The sequence below is a fragment of the Pinus tabuliformis genome, chromosome 3_2 (genome assembly GCF_031772625.1).
Source record: "Pinus tabuliformis cultivar Carrire ecotype Pingquan chromosome 3_2, CPIR1, whole genome shotgun sequence".
In the NCBI taxonomy this organism is placed as follows: domain Eukaryota; kingdom Viridiplantae; phylum Streptophyta; class Pinopsida; order Pinales; family Pinaceae; genus Pinus; species Pinus tabuliformis.
Genome location: NC_142302.1, coordinates 796,123,908 through 796,137,433, shown reverse-complemented (window position 1 = coordinate 796,137,433; position 13,526 = coordinate 796,123,908).

Below are 13,526 nucleotides of genomic sequence, written 5' to 3'. Positions count from 1 at the left end.
CCCTCTCATCACTCCATCCATCAGTCCCTGGGTCATTTCAGGCCCCTACCCTACCTCCCTATCCATTCATGTATCTTATCTCACTCACCCATCCTCAAAAATCCAATTTAAAACATCCTGTAGAAATTTTTGAACATCCTGTAGAAATCCCTGAAACATCCTATAGAACCCCTGCAGACTTCCTGTAGAACCTCACAAATGAGGTTGCTGGATAGCCAAACTTTGTGAAACTCTCCGGAAGGGTGTTAGGGACTCCATAGACCCTCTTTGTACCTTCCCAACCTTTTCCAAGCATTTATCTTCCTTGATCCAACCCTGCACAGTAAAAAGCCAGTTAAAACACTTGCATGATAATTCTGATAACTTATTTGAAAAAACAAAAAGATGTTTCCTTCAGATAGAGGTAGCCTAGACATGTGCATTTTACCTTCATAGAAGTGATGGCATCTATTTTAATAGTTTGCATTCTCTCCTCTGCATCAGTAGGACTAGCTGGTAGAATTAGGGTTTGCTAGGGTTTATGTTACTTTTTGGCTTTCAGTTTCCTTCTGCAAGTAGATCAGCTTCCTTTGAGTTAGCTTCCATCCATTAGTTGAAATGCTTCTTCTAAGAGCTCATAGAAGTTGGATTAAACCCCTAGCGGACTTGTGCCAGCTGAACAAGTGACAGCTGCGGCAAGAGCTAGTACTTGTGCATACAACACCGTCGCTTCCAAGTTTGTTACGAACTACCGGGTTGATAAAAGTAAAGAAGGGAATCCGAGGAGTTGTAGCATTATTGCTGCAATACTGGAGCCCACCAAGGGGATGGAATACCTTACCACACAATTTGCAGATCAAGGAGTATCATTCCCCAATGAGGATGAAAGAGGCATTAAGGAGAGTGCCAATGTATAAGCGCTCCATGCAGAGGCTACAGGTCAATTGGATTGGCCTCAAATTGAGTCCCCCACTGCTGTTAAGAATGCTAGAAGGCAGAAAAGAAGAAGAAGAGCAAAAACAGTGGGAAGAGGTAAACAGAAAGGTAGGATTCTATGACAAAGAGGAGGACACCACATCAGAAGCATGGGATGCTAGGGAGGCCACCAGGGCCATCAAATATGAGGAGATGGACTAAGTTGCTTAGAGGATGAGAAACACTTTCAGTAGGGGGTGATGATGAGCCTCATAAATGGGTAACTACATGGGCTCATTTTACCTCCTAACCTAGTAAAATCAACCATTCTCTTAGCTTATTGCATGATTTTCTTATTATATTTATGCTTATAGAGTGATTTGAGTTATTTATGATGCCATGAGGCCTAACATGTGTTTAATGAAGATTATTGATGATTTTTGTGGCGAAAGTCAATGATCCAGTGGACAAATGGCAACAATAAATCGAAGTGGACAAAGGAGAGGACTTATAGGAGGGAATTCCCCTCATTTATTACTCCTCACTTCGATTTTCCCTTCATTCAGCTCGGAGTACAAGCAGCCAAGTCATGCATTAGCAGGCAGCCGAGCAAAGTGGAGGATAACTGATGTTTATCTCGAGTTTTGGGAGCCAAGACTCCCTGATTTTGAGGAAGTTGTTGGGAACTTCATTTTTATAAGTAGAGAGGCCTAGGACCTCACTATGGAGTTGGTCAATTTTTTGTTGAACTTTTGCTGCAGAATTGCTTATGTAAACTCTGCTCAACTTCGAGCGTATTACCTTAACAGTTCATGTAATCTTGTTATTGGTTTTGAGAATAAAGATGGAATCCTTTTTGAGTTAGCACTGAGTTACCTCAAAGGGATGAAGCTCTTGGGTTAGGGCCTAATCCAAGAATCTAAGTTCCTCTTTACTTGTATTTGTATGTTTCATTTTAGTTTGTAGATTAGGTTGCTGTTAGATGCATTTCTTTTATGGTTAAGAATATGTTGCTTTTGATGATTCAGTAGTTTGTTTCCATTTGTGTTCTCTATAACAGGTTAAGCAGTGATAAAGAAAAGATCCAAAAGGCTAGAAACAATGCCTTCACCTGTGTTCCTCCCTTTGGGAAAATGATTTGAGGCAAATACCCTCTTGTTGCCCCAAAAACACAAATTTTCCTCCTTCATAGGACTTCTAGTGTTTGCAGCTTTATAGTTGGTTCATAGTCTAGTTTTCTTTGCCTCAGAACTTATTCATCATGCTCATTTCCTTATTTGCAACAATCTTATTTCATGCTTTTCATTCATGTAATGGTTATCAACATTTCCTTTCATATATCATAGTTTATTTTGATGCAAAAACTTTATTTTTTTTAGATGCACTTATTTCCTTGCTTGCTTGATCTCATTGGTTGACTGTGAGTTGTTTATGCAGCAGATCTTTTCTAGTAGTGTTCCAACCTATCAACCATTCCACCCTCCATTTGATCCATGGCCTACAGGTCACCCAAGACTCCCCTCAATTCTGCCTTAGTTTCCTGCATTTTCCTTAGACTTTCCTCTCTTTCCTTGAGAAAATCCAATCATCTTTCTCTCTCCTAATGATTCTTGGTAGACCTTAGGTGCCCTAACACTTCATTCCAACCTTCATCTACCTTCTCCACCTACTCTCTGTTGTAGGGAAAAGTATCCGATTCGGATGACCCTATCCCACTCTAAGGGTGATAGTACCTCAGCAACAACTGTAAAGAAAACTACTTAAGGTTTGCTTCTTTACGAAAGCAAGAGAGAATGAGGAAATGCACTAACCGTTGCCTTGCGCTTAATGTCGAATCCAAACTCTTCTCTTTTGCTGCTTGCTTCCAGCTCCTTGCTCTTTTGCTGGCCCAACTACAATGAGATCCTGCAAAATAACAAAGAAGGAAACTACAAGAAGCATGCAATCATAATTGATTCACGGATTAGCATAAATCAAATATACAATTATCACAATACATTATTGAAACAAGTGCATATAGAAGAACCTCAATAGCTTTTATTAATGAAGAAGTAAAGTTCTGAGAAGGTTACAACCATTGAAGGCCCCAATCCAGCAACACCTCCCAGCAGAAAGAATTTCTCCTCTTCACCTCCTTCAAGCAATCACCCAATAGCTCTATAGTGAAACCAACAGCATATCATTACTTTGCACAAAATTCCAGCCTTGAGCTCATAGGAGAGAGCTCAATATATAGATGAATTGAGAAAGGATGAGTCAGCTTGCAACTGATGTGTAGCTGCCTTGTTTCCTCTCTCTCTTCAGTTGATCTTCAGTTCTTGAGTCCACTTGGAGAACCTTGCTTCCACTTGGAGAAACAGAGCCTCTGACTCATCACAAGGCGAAATCCCTGATCCAAGTGTCATTTTTGGAAGATTCCAGAGCAATGACTCAGTGTGCCACTTGTCCCATCTCGCTCAGCGCAGGTGGCCATTGTTCCACTTGCTTTGCAACGCAGGTACACCATGGAGGAGTTGAGTTTCAGCGCAGAAGCCTAGTGGAGCACCTGCTTTGATTTCAGGATTGCTTGTTTTTGAGTGTTTTCAGGTGGAGAACTGATCTGAGAGCTGTTGGTTCGCTGACCTTGTTCCTCTAGGGGTAGGAACATCATGGTTAGGGACTTTGGATCCCTTGGATTATTGACAATTCATGCCTGATGCTGCAAGGCACAAAATTGTCTATAACAGATGCCCCCTAAAGTATGAGGTCGTTTATCAGGTGAAATGCTTTATTAGGAGGATCCGAAGTTCATTCAATCTGCTGAGAAGTGTCCTGTAATAAGATACAATACAATACATTATTTTTCATACTTTTTCATGATCTAGCTGAGGCGGGCATTCCCATGCTCAGCTTTATAAATTCATTTTGGTACATAGCATAGACGATCGTCTGATGATAGACTGATAATTCTCTGCTGAAATTATCATCCTTTGAGAAGGATGATCATTTGCTACAATGATGTACATATCAAATGTCTTTATATCCTGAATATATATCGCAGCCCGGATGGATGAAACTAGATCCAGGGTCTTCAACCTCTTCCGATCTTCACTCGATGTACAAGTCGATCCATGTGAGAATTTCTTGAAGTTGAACATGGAAAGACATCGCTTGATTACCGGTCAATGATGTAAATCGTTAACAAGCGCGAGAGGAATCACCGATAAGGATGATGACCCTCAAGGTATGGCAGTACAATTCACATGGTGGGAATAAAGGACTTGGCGTCGACCACCATGCAAAATCTTCTGGTCGAAGGTCATTGATGTATACCTGTCGCCGGAAGTGAGAAACTTGCCATTGAGGCATGCAAGCTTCAAAGTACTGAAGGGGTTGTTCCTAGATCAACTCCTTGGATAATGAGCTAATGTCGACAAGGAGTGATCCGTCAAAGGAGGGCCTTAATGAATCCCACATCAGTGACACGGAACGGAGCTAGTGATTGTGATGAGGTGAAAACAAACTGTGATGTATGATTCAGGGTGGCAGTCATGAAATGGATGAAGGACAATGTATGGCAGTGGATGGGACACGGTTGACTCTTTGCAGAACAACATCTCTTGAACATATAATGACACTGATGTGATGGATTGGTAGCATTACCCCAAATGTGGATGGTGTGGCGAGGACCATAGTGATGAGACCGGTGAATGAAACAACCCAACCCGATGTGATACGGAGGACAAAGTGTCATGTTCAAGAGCGACTTGCTACCATTAAAGCTGTGAGGTTCTCCCAATTTTTCCCCAGTCATTGCTGACCAGTACCTCTTTATTTTTATCAAGCTTGAGGAGGATAACATATGCTTGTTCTATAACCTGCCCTTCGGGCAAGCCCATCGCTATGTTTTAACGAGCCTAGCGATAGGGAAACTCGTTCTCGTCTAAAGACAAGTTTGTCGCTATTTAATGAATTTAACGAGTCTAACGACAAGGATAACTCGGTCCTTTTCATTTTTAGAGAGTCTGAAAAGGTACATAAAGTCAACTCCAGAATTCCTTTTTCGTCATCTAATCCCTTAAGTCCGAAAAAGTATAAAACAATACAGAAGGGATGAATTTTCAATTGCTTTAACGAGCTGAACAAAACAAGCGCTCGATCTTTTTGTGCAATAACCCCTCAGGTCCAAAAAGATTAAAATCTAGAGGAGGGATAGCTTTCCGGTCGCTTTAACGAGCTGGAAGGCCAAAACTCGGCAAACTTTTCATATTTTACGAGTCAGTGAAAAGAGCTCAAAGAAGACTCGTCTTTTGAGGAACGAGTGATAAACAGGGATAGCAGCAGATTCCAGGTACAGGTTGGAATTTTCCAATCACGGCAATGTCACAAGGATGGCTAAGTGAAATCACCCTTCGCAGCTGTTCCTCAAAATGGGTAAACAAACATATGGAGATGAACGATTGGCCAAATGAACGGATGGAGGTGAGACTGCAAGAACACGACCAAGGGCTTTAATATGGCTGTCAAAGGTTACATTTCTCAAGGTTATTTACCGGTTCATTTTTTCTGGATGAGCTTGAACTCTAGGGGGAAGCTTGCTCACAACTTATGTTTATTTTTTAACGAGCATGAACTATGTACTAAAACTGCTCGGTGATGGCTTCATTTTTTAACGAGCTTGAAAGCGATCAAACCTTGCTCAATTATACCAGTCTTAATACAAGGAACGCCTCAGGTGAGGTAGTCATATTTAAGGAGCTATACCTCACTAGTTACTCCAATTTGGCAAGTTTTAACTTTTGCCCCACATCCTTTCTTTATGCAAGCTGGAAACGGCTAATCCTACGAGTTTAACGGGTTAGACCTACAGGTTTAAAGGGAGGACCTAAAAATTTAAAAAATAAATATTCGTCCCGTGCTTGCACTCCAAAAGGTTCGCATGCCCCCAGGTATAAAGTATAATTTCTAGGTTCTTCCTCTTACTTATTATCCGAAAAATGGTTCTGTTCGCTGCTGCAAACTAAACTCTTTTTCCAGCGATGTCTATTACTAGGTTGCTAAGGATGGTGACTACTTGTTGCAGCAATTTCATCTCTTTCTTTGGAGGCTGCCCCTACTTATCCTTCAAAACATATGTTTTAATGGGTGAGGCTTGCCTTCAAAGATGGTGGCTACTTGCCGCCACAAATGGATCTCCTTCCTCAGGAGAGCCTATTTTTTAGACAAAGGGAGCCGATTATTTCGCTCACATAACTTTGACAAAAGAATTTTATCCTAGAACAACCCTCTCTTCCTTCCTTCGGACGGGGTACGGACTAGTCCCATTCTTCTACGGAAATTAACTTTATACCCAAGGTTTTCTCTGCCCAAGGCAGGCCAGGGTGCATGCCCCCTGGGTCCCAGTTCTTTCTTCTGAATCACTCGCATTCATCGGGAAGTAGAACTGGGGGTGGAGGCATTCCTTGGGTGAATAAACTGTTAAGGGATGGTATTTGACTATTTGCGATGCGTGATCCTGGAAATGAAAGTTGGTCTACGAGCTTGACCATTCTTCCTTCGTGCGGAAAACACATAACTCTAAAGAGTGAGGACACTATCGCCTCCATGCAATATATATAGTCTCGTCCAAGGAGTAAGTTATACACCAAGGGTCCCTGGACGACCATGACGTTCATATGAACTGTTTTCCCTTTTAATGTAATGGGAACATTGGGGAGAATCCCTAACGGGTGACTGGTTCCTTTATCAAAACCTGATAGATTTCTCATCTCAGGTAAAAGCGCCGGGGAACCCAGTGCTTTCCAAGCAATAGAGGAAAGGATACTCACAGATGCCCCTTCATCATTGATAGTTCCAGCCATCACCATTCTGTAAATTTGGACGATGATTCTGAATGGGATACTGGCTGGTAACCGGGGTCTGCCTAGTTGATTCCAATCAAAGGATACAACTAGGTTGCTTGGTGGTGGGACCGAATACACGGCCGGATATGACCCTGACGATGTTCCTTCCTGCGATAAAGGAATGGGCGCATTGTCCTGATGCTCATCAGAGTCTGTGTTGATGAAAAGAATATGGACGGTGTCATCCTTATCCTCTTCAGTGAGGGTGTCATTTGAAGATGAATCTTCAACGACGGTGTCATTTGAGGATGAAACCTCTGAAGGAAGAACCGGGTCAACTGCCGTTTCGACCTTTAGACTTTCGTCTGGTCTGGATTCAGCAGGTTCATTCTCAATGACTGAAACTTCAGCTGACCACTTGAGCGGGCCAGCTGGATTTTCAACTATTGAGGGATTAGGCACGAGTTTTTGGTATCCAGGAGGAAGTTGTAACGGTGATACCGGACGATCTTCCAGAACTCTCTTCGCCTCATCTAAGAATGGACATCTGTGGATGGCATGATCGCCTTCACACAACATACAGGGTGATCTTGGTCTCCCTTTCCGTCCTTCACTCTCGCTAGTTGATGGACTGCAATCAACATGACTACCAGAGGTTGATGCTACCGGATTGTGCAACCTGGGGGACCAGTCCCTTAGTATCCGGGGAATACAAGGACAATCACGATGGAAGTGGGTCCCTTTGCAAATGACACATGGCGATTTAGGCCCGGTCGGTGCAGTGTGTGGATTTTTGTCAGATGTCTTTTGCTTGCCCCCAGTCGCCTTCGCCATAGGCCCCTTCTGCTTCGTTTCTCTCTTCTTCTTTTCCTTCTTCCCCATGGGAGGCTGACTTTTGCCGGCTCTACCTTGCGAAGATGAAGGATCAGAGGAAGAATTGTAAGAAGTGGAAGGCTGGTGGGTAGCTCTAGACTGGTCTGAATGTTGATTCGACTGCTCAGGATTAGTGGTGATTTGAACTACATTAGTTGAAAAGAGCCATACAGGTAGGCCAATTGTCAATCCTGGAAGTGACAATGTGGCCATATGAGGCGCACCAACATCTCCTCAAGAGGAGAAGGGATTGGGACTTCCGCCAAGGTGACTTCCTTGGTTGGTGGGCTCCATACTTTTCAACTGAAAGATCAACGTGGGAATAACAGGTGATTATGTTCCGATTAAAATAAATTTTATTAATGACGCCTTTAGACACAACTTTGCTTTTTCATGTTTTAAGAGTCGAGAAAAAGCTAAAGATGACTCTAGTCTCCTTCGATGTTTTAACGAGCCCGAAGTGACAAATGCTCGGATGGACTTTTTCAGTTATAGAGTTTGAAAAAGGCCAAAAGAAACTTCTCTGGAGTTCTAGGCAGAGGGTGTGCCAAACTTTTCGCGAAACCACAGAATACGTTTTACGGTACGGGTGGTCGATCTTCGTGAATGCTGTGTTCACTGCATCACGATCAGTAGGGCGGCCGACACGGCTTCCTATGGATAAAGGCTTTTTTCCTATAGGGGTCTCCCAATATATACGCGACGGTACGTGGGAGCACAAGTCCGTATTAGTGCCACCGACTCTCAGGAGGAATCACCCACCTTCGTAGAGATCGACAGTCACTATGTTTAACGACGCCGGAACACGTCTCTACCTAGACCTCTATGTGTTTGCGTTATGTTACAAAGCGTTGTTATGTAAATTGGATTTATTTTAATGTTGATCTTGTTTAGCAGTTTGCCTTTAAGGATCACCACGAGATGTATGTAACAAATTCCTGAATGCAGTCTAAGATGAGAAGCAAACTTTTCAATCTTTCAACTTTGAAAATCTTAACTACTGAGGGAAAAGAAAGGCAAATCTTTTCACACAGATCATAGAGCACACACTAATGCAATTTTTCCTAAATCAGCATGCAAACAGTCAAATGCAAAATGCACAATGCATGTATTTTCTTTTCCCTTTCTTAATGTTGATGTATTACAAAAAGAAAGTTGTTATATAAATTTGATTTCGATTTAAAGCGAAAACAAACAAGTTTGTCCAAAATCAAAAGACACCTTAAGATTTACTTGTTTAATCACTGGAAATACATGAAATCAAACCATAATGACGAAAGTAAAAAGACTAATCAGCTATGGACAGCAAACAAGCTAACTCTTTAGACCAGCAAAATGCCTAACACAGGTTCAGATCTAAGAGGCCAAAGCAAGACTAGTTTACTCTTCGTTATGGGAAATTGTAAATGAAGTAAGAAATACAAAAGAACAAGTACAATTTCGTTATATAACAGAGGCAGAATGATGGCAAGTAAGTTTGGTTTCAGAATAGGTACAAGAAAGACAACTTGCTGCAAAAACTATAGTGAAAACAGGCAAGAAAAAGGGAGGAAACCCCAACTACACAAGGCAAAATTGGGCCAATGCAGGTGCTGCTCAGCCAGTCTGGCTCTCAGCGCAAGTAGCCCCTTCGGGACCTGCGTTGCAAAGAAGGTAGCCTGTGTACTACCTGCTTTGGAAAACGAAAGTTACGTTTTCACAGTTTCCGGGTCACAGTTTTCTCAAAAATGCACAGTTTTTGCTCAAATCAGAAGCAATCAGTCAAGCACACACAAAGGGATGACAAGGAAGGTGAAAAGCTATCACTAAGAGCTTACAAGGATCCTTGTAGATCAGCTCTTCAAATCATGAACATGCTCAGAAATGAGCTAGAGTAGCTGCCCTCTACTTCGCTTTTGATATAGTCAAAAGCTTTTCGATTTGGTACTCTTTTGTTCAGGAAATGAATAGAAAAATACTACAAACAATCAAACAGATACGATCCCCAGTGGAGTCGCCAGTTTGTTGTAGGGAAAAGTATCTGATTCGGATGACCCTATCCCACTCTAAGGGTGATAGTACCTCAGCAACAATTGTAAAGAAAACTACTTAAGGTTTGCTTCTTTACGAAAGCAAGAGAGAATGAGGAAATGCACTAACCGTTGCCTTGCGCTTAATGTCGAATCCAAACTCTTCTCTTTTGCTGCTTGCTTCCAGCTCCTTGCTCTTTTGTTGGCCCAGCTACAATGAGATCCTGCAAAATAACAAAGAAGGAAACTACAAGAAGCATGCAATCATAACTGATTCACGGATTAGCATAAATCAAATATACAATTATCACAATACATTATTGAAACAAGTGCATATAGAAGAACCTCAATAGCTTTTATTAATGAAGAAGTAAAGTTCTGAGAAGGTTACAACCATTGAAGGCCCCAATCCAGCAACACCTCCCAGCAGAAAGAATTTCTCCTCTTCACCTCCTTCAAGCAATCACCCAATAGCTCTATAGTGAAACCAACAACATATCATTACTTTGCACAAAATTCCAGCCTTGAGCTCATAGGAGAGAGCTCAATATATAGATGAATTGAGAAAGGATGAGTCAGCTTGCAACTGATGTGTAGCTGTCTTGTGTCCTCTCTCTCTTCAGTTGATCTTCAGTTCTTGAGTCCACTTGGAGAACCTTGCTTCCACTTGGAGAAACAGAGCCTCTGACTCATCACAAGGCGAAATCCCTGATCCAAGTGTCATTTTTGGAAGATTCCAGAGCAATGACTCAGTGTGCCACTTGTCCCATCTCGCTCAGCGGAGGTGGCCTTTGTTCCAATTGCTTTGCAACGTAGGTACACCATGGAGGAGATGAGTTTCAGCGCAGAAGCCTAGTGGAGCACCTGCTTTGATTTCAGGATTGCTTGTTTTTGAGTGTTTTCAGGTGGAGAACTGATCTGAGAGCTGTTGGTTCGCTGACCTTGTTCCTCTAGGGGTAGGAACATCATGTTTAGGGACTTTGGATCCCTTGGATTATTGACAATTCATGCCTGATGCTGCAAGGCACAAAATTGTCTATAACACTCTCCCACCTTCAAAATAGTGAAAACTACTCTCGGCCTCCTCATATTGGCCTCCTGTAGAACGTTGTTTTCCTCCTTTAGATTTCCTGTGTCCACCTATAGATTTTCATATAGGCTTTCTTTTGAAGGTCGAGTTTTGGAAAAGCCTCCAGAAGGCTGCTTGAGACCCCCTAAGACCCATCCACCCCATCCTACATCCTCTCACATCCTGAAGCTTCCCTCCATCGCCACCTATTCGCTGCCACATTCTCAAACAAATAAATTACATGCATGACAAATTCACATAAAAATACAAAAAGATGCTTTTTGCTCATTTGCTTCCAGAAATAGCTTAGTTAGATGTTGTTTGCTTCCTTAAGTATGTAATAGCATTACTTTCATGATTTTCATTGTTCTTTCTACAAGAGTAGGATTAGTGGTTAACTAGGATTTCCTTGGTTTGCTTTACATTTCAGTCTTCCTTTCTGCAAGTAGAATAACATCAGTAGAGTAATCTCTCTATTTCCTTTCATCATATATAGAGCTTCTTCTAGAATCCATAGAAGTTGGCTTGAGCTCCTGGTGATCTTGCACCGGCTAACCAAGTGACAACCTGCAGTAAGAACTATTACTTGTGCATATAACACTGTCGCTTCCAAGTTTGTTACGAACTACCGAGTTGATAAAAGTAAAGTAGGAATCCCATGAGTTGCAACATTATTGTTGCAATACTGGTGCTCACCATTGAGTCCCACTATCAAGTTGAAATCCTCTTGGGGTGGCCCAATAGTGCCAATAAAAAAAGAAGAATAAAAAAAGAGAATAAAAAGATCCATTGGTGAAAACCTCTCCTAAGGTTCCCAACACAAACAGCTAGGATGAAAACCTCTTAGAGGCAGCCTAATTTTTTTCAAAAAAAAAAAAAGAACAGAAAAATCGCGAAAATTTCTATTTTTTCAGGTCAACAAGAAGGATGATCAAGAAGCAAAGGTGGATCACCAAGAGACCTATTTCACTCACATTTTATTTTTTCACTCATTTTCATTCATCACTCTACCATTTCTCTCATTTTTTCCACTCCTTTCCTTCAATTTACAAGCGAATTGTGTTTTCTATAGGATCCCCTGAAAACCTATAGGATGATCCTGTAGGAATCACAATGACCTAGAAATCCTATAGGAAGCGACCCGAAAGAAAAAATGACCTATTATGTCAAGGAAATATCACTCCCTTCATCATCATTCCATCACCATACCTTCCTCACCATGATTCCATCACCCCTGCATTCACCCTTGAAAACAAAATTAGTTTCAAAAACAAATTTCAGTCTTCAAAAAGAAGGGAAACAGGGAGGAATAAAGAGCATCACCTGAGTATTCATTGTTCTCCACACTCTTAGTCTTTCTCTCCATCCATATCACCATCCTCACAACCCCAGAAAAGTCTATTGTTGGAGAGGCAAATCCCCTCTACAGATAGAGGCGATCCCTACTAGCCCAGAATGGGTCTAGCAACAATCAGTCAATGCTACTATGCAAGTTCCTAATTGCAATTAAAAGGTAGGTAAAGAACACCTACTTGGATTCCAGCACTGTTGTTTGATGAAGAGATGCCACCTTCGCTCCTTCGCCCTGGCTGGTCACGATCCTCCGCGATCTCCGCGAATAGATACCTGCACACACGAAGAGAAGACAAACACAAGCGTGAAATCTAATAAAAGCAACTATACATCAGTCAGAAAGGATGTAATTCACATTAACCATTGCAGAGACAAATGAGAATGGAACAATAATAGTAGTCATCTATTATTAATCAATAACAGAGAAGAGTACAACCAAGTGTTCTGACGTCGATATCCTTCTCAGGAGGGTCCAGTCAGCAAGTCTCTTAAGCATTCACCTTTGGGAATGAATCTCCCAAGACAAGAAACTCTCTCTCTCACACAAGCAACACAACACAAACTTCCCTAAGCTATCAAGCACTTCCACACTTATCAAACCAACTACCTATAGTAGCAGCAATCTGAGCACTATAAGCTCCACACAATCCAAGCTATTCCAAACTAGCTGCTCATGGTAATGGTAGAGGTTTATATAGGAGAAGGAGTCTCCTTGAATGGTGAAAGGATGGGATTATCTTCAAGGGAAGTAGTTTCAAAGGGTCGAACAGACATGCCATAGAAGGGAGGCGACACTCACAAGGCCAACAACCAAGCCTGTAGTTATCTGGAAGGCTGGCTGTTGGAACAAATTCGCCCAAACTGGATCAACGCGGGTGCATAACTGGTCTGGCGCGCTGACGTCGCAAGGCAATAACGATCAAGATGTGGTCAGCGTGGGTTGATACAAACATAGGCTGTGCTGGTCATGAAATTCGATCAGCGTGGAAAAGCCGTGTGCTTCCGTGCTGGCAGCGCACGCGGTTTGTTATGAAGCGCCAGTCAGCGCGGGTATTTTAGAAACAGACGCGCTGATGATGAAAACTTTGGAAAAAGTGGGTTTTGGAGAGTTCAGAAGGCATGAACTTGATTATTGTGAACTCCTGACACAGTATTGTGACTGACAAGGAGACAGTGACAAATTACTGTGTAACAGATGCCCCCTAAAGCATGAAGACTGAGAGAGTGGGAGGGTGAAATTCTTTACAAAGCTCGCCGAACTGGAACACCACCAAGAAGGACCGAGTATCCCTGATAATCAAGTACATGCAGTCTAGGCATGGGCGCAGCCATCCGAAAGACATGCGAAAGGTCTGTGGAATGGACGCAGCCACCCAGCTAAAGAGACCAGAATAATGACAAGGTATGGTCGCAGCCATCCATGAAGACTTAGGTATGGGCGCAGCCATCCATCAATGAGTCATGTAATGATCATCCACAAAATCGCAACCTGGACCATAACAGACA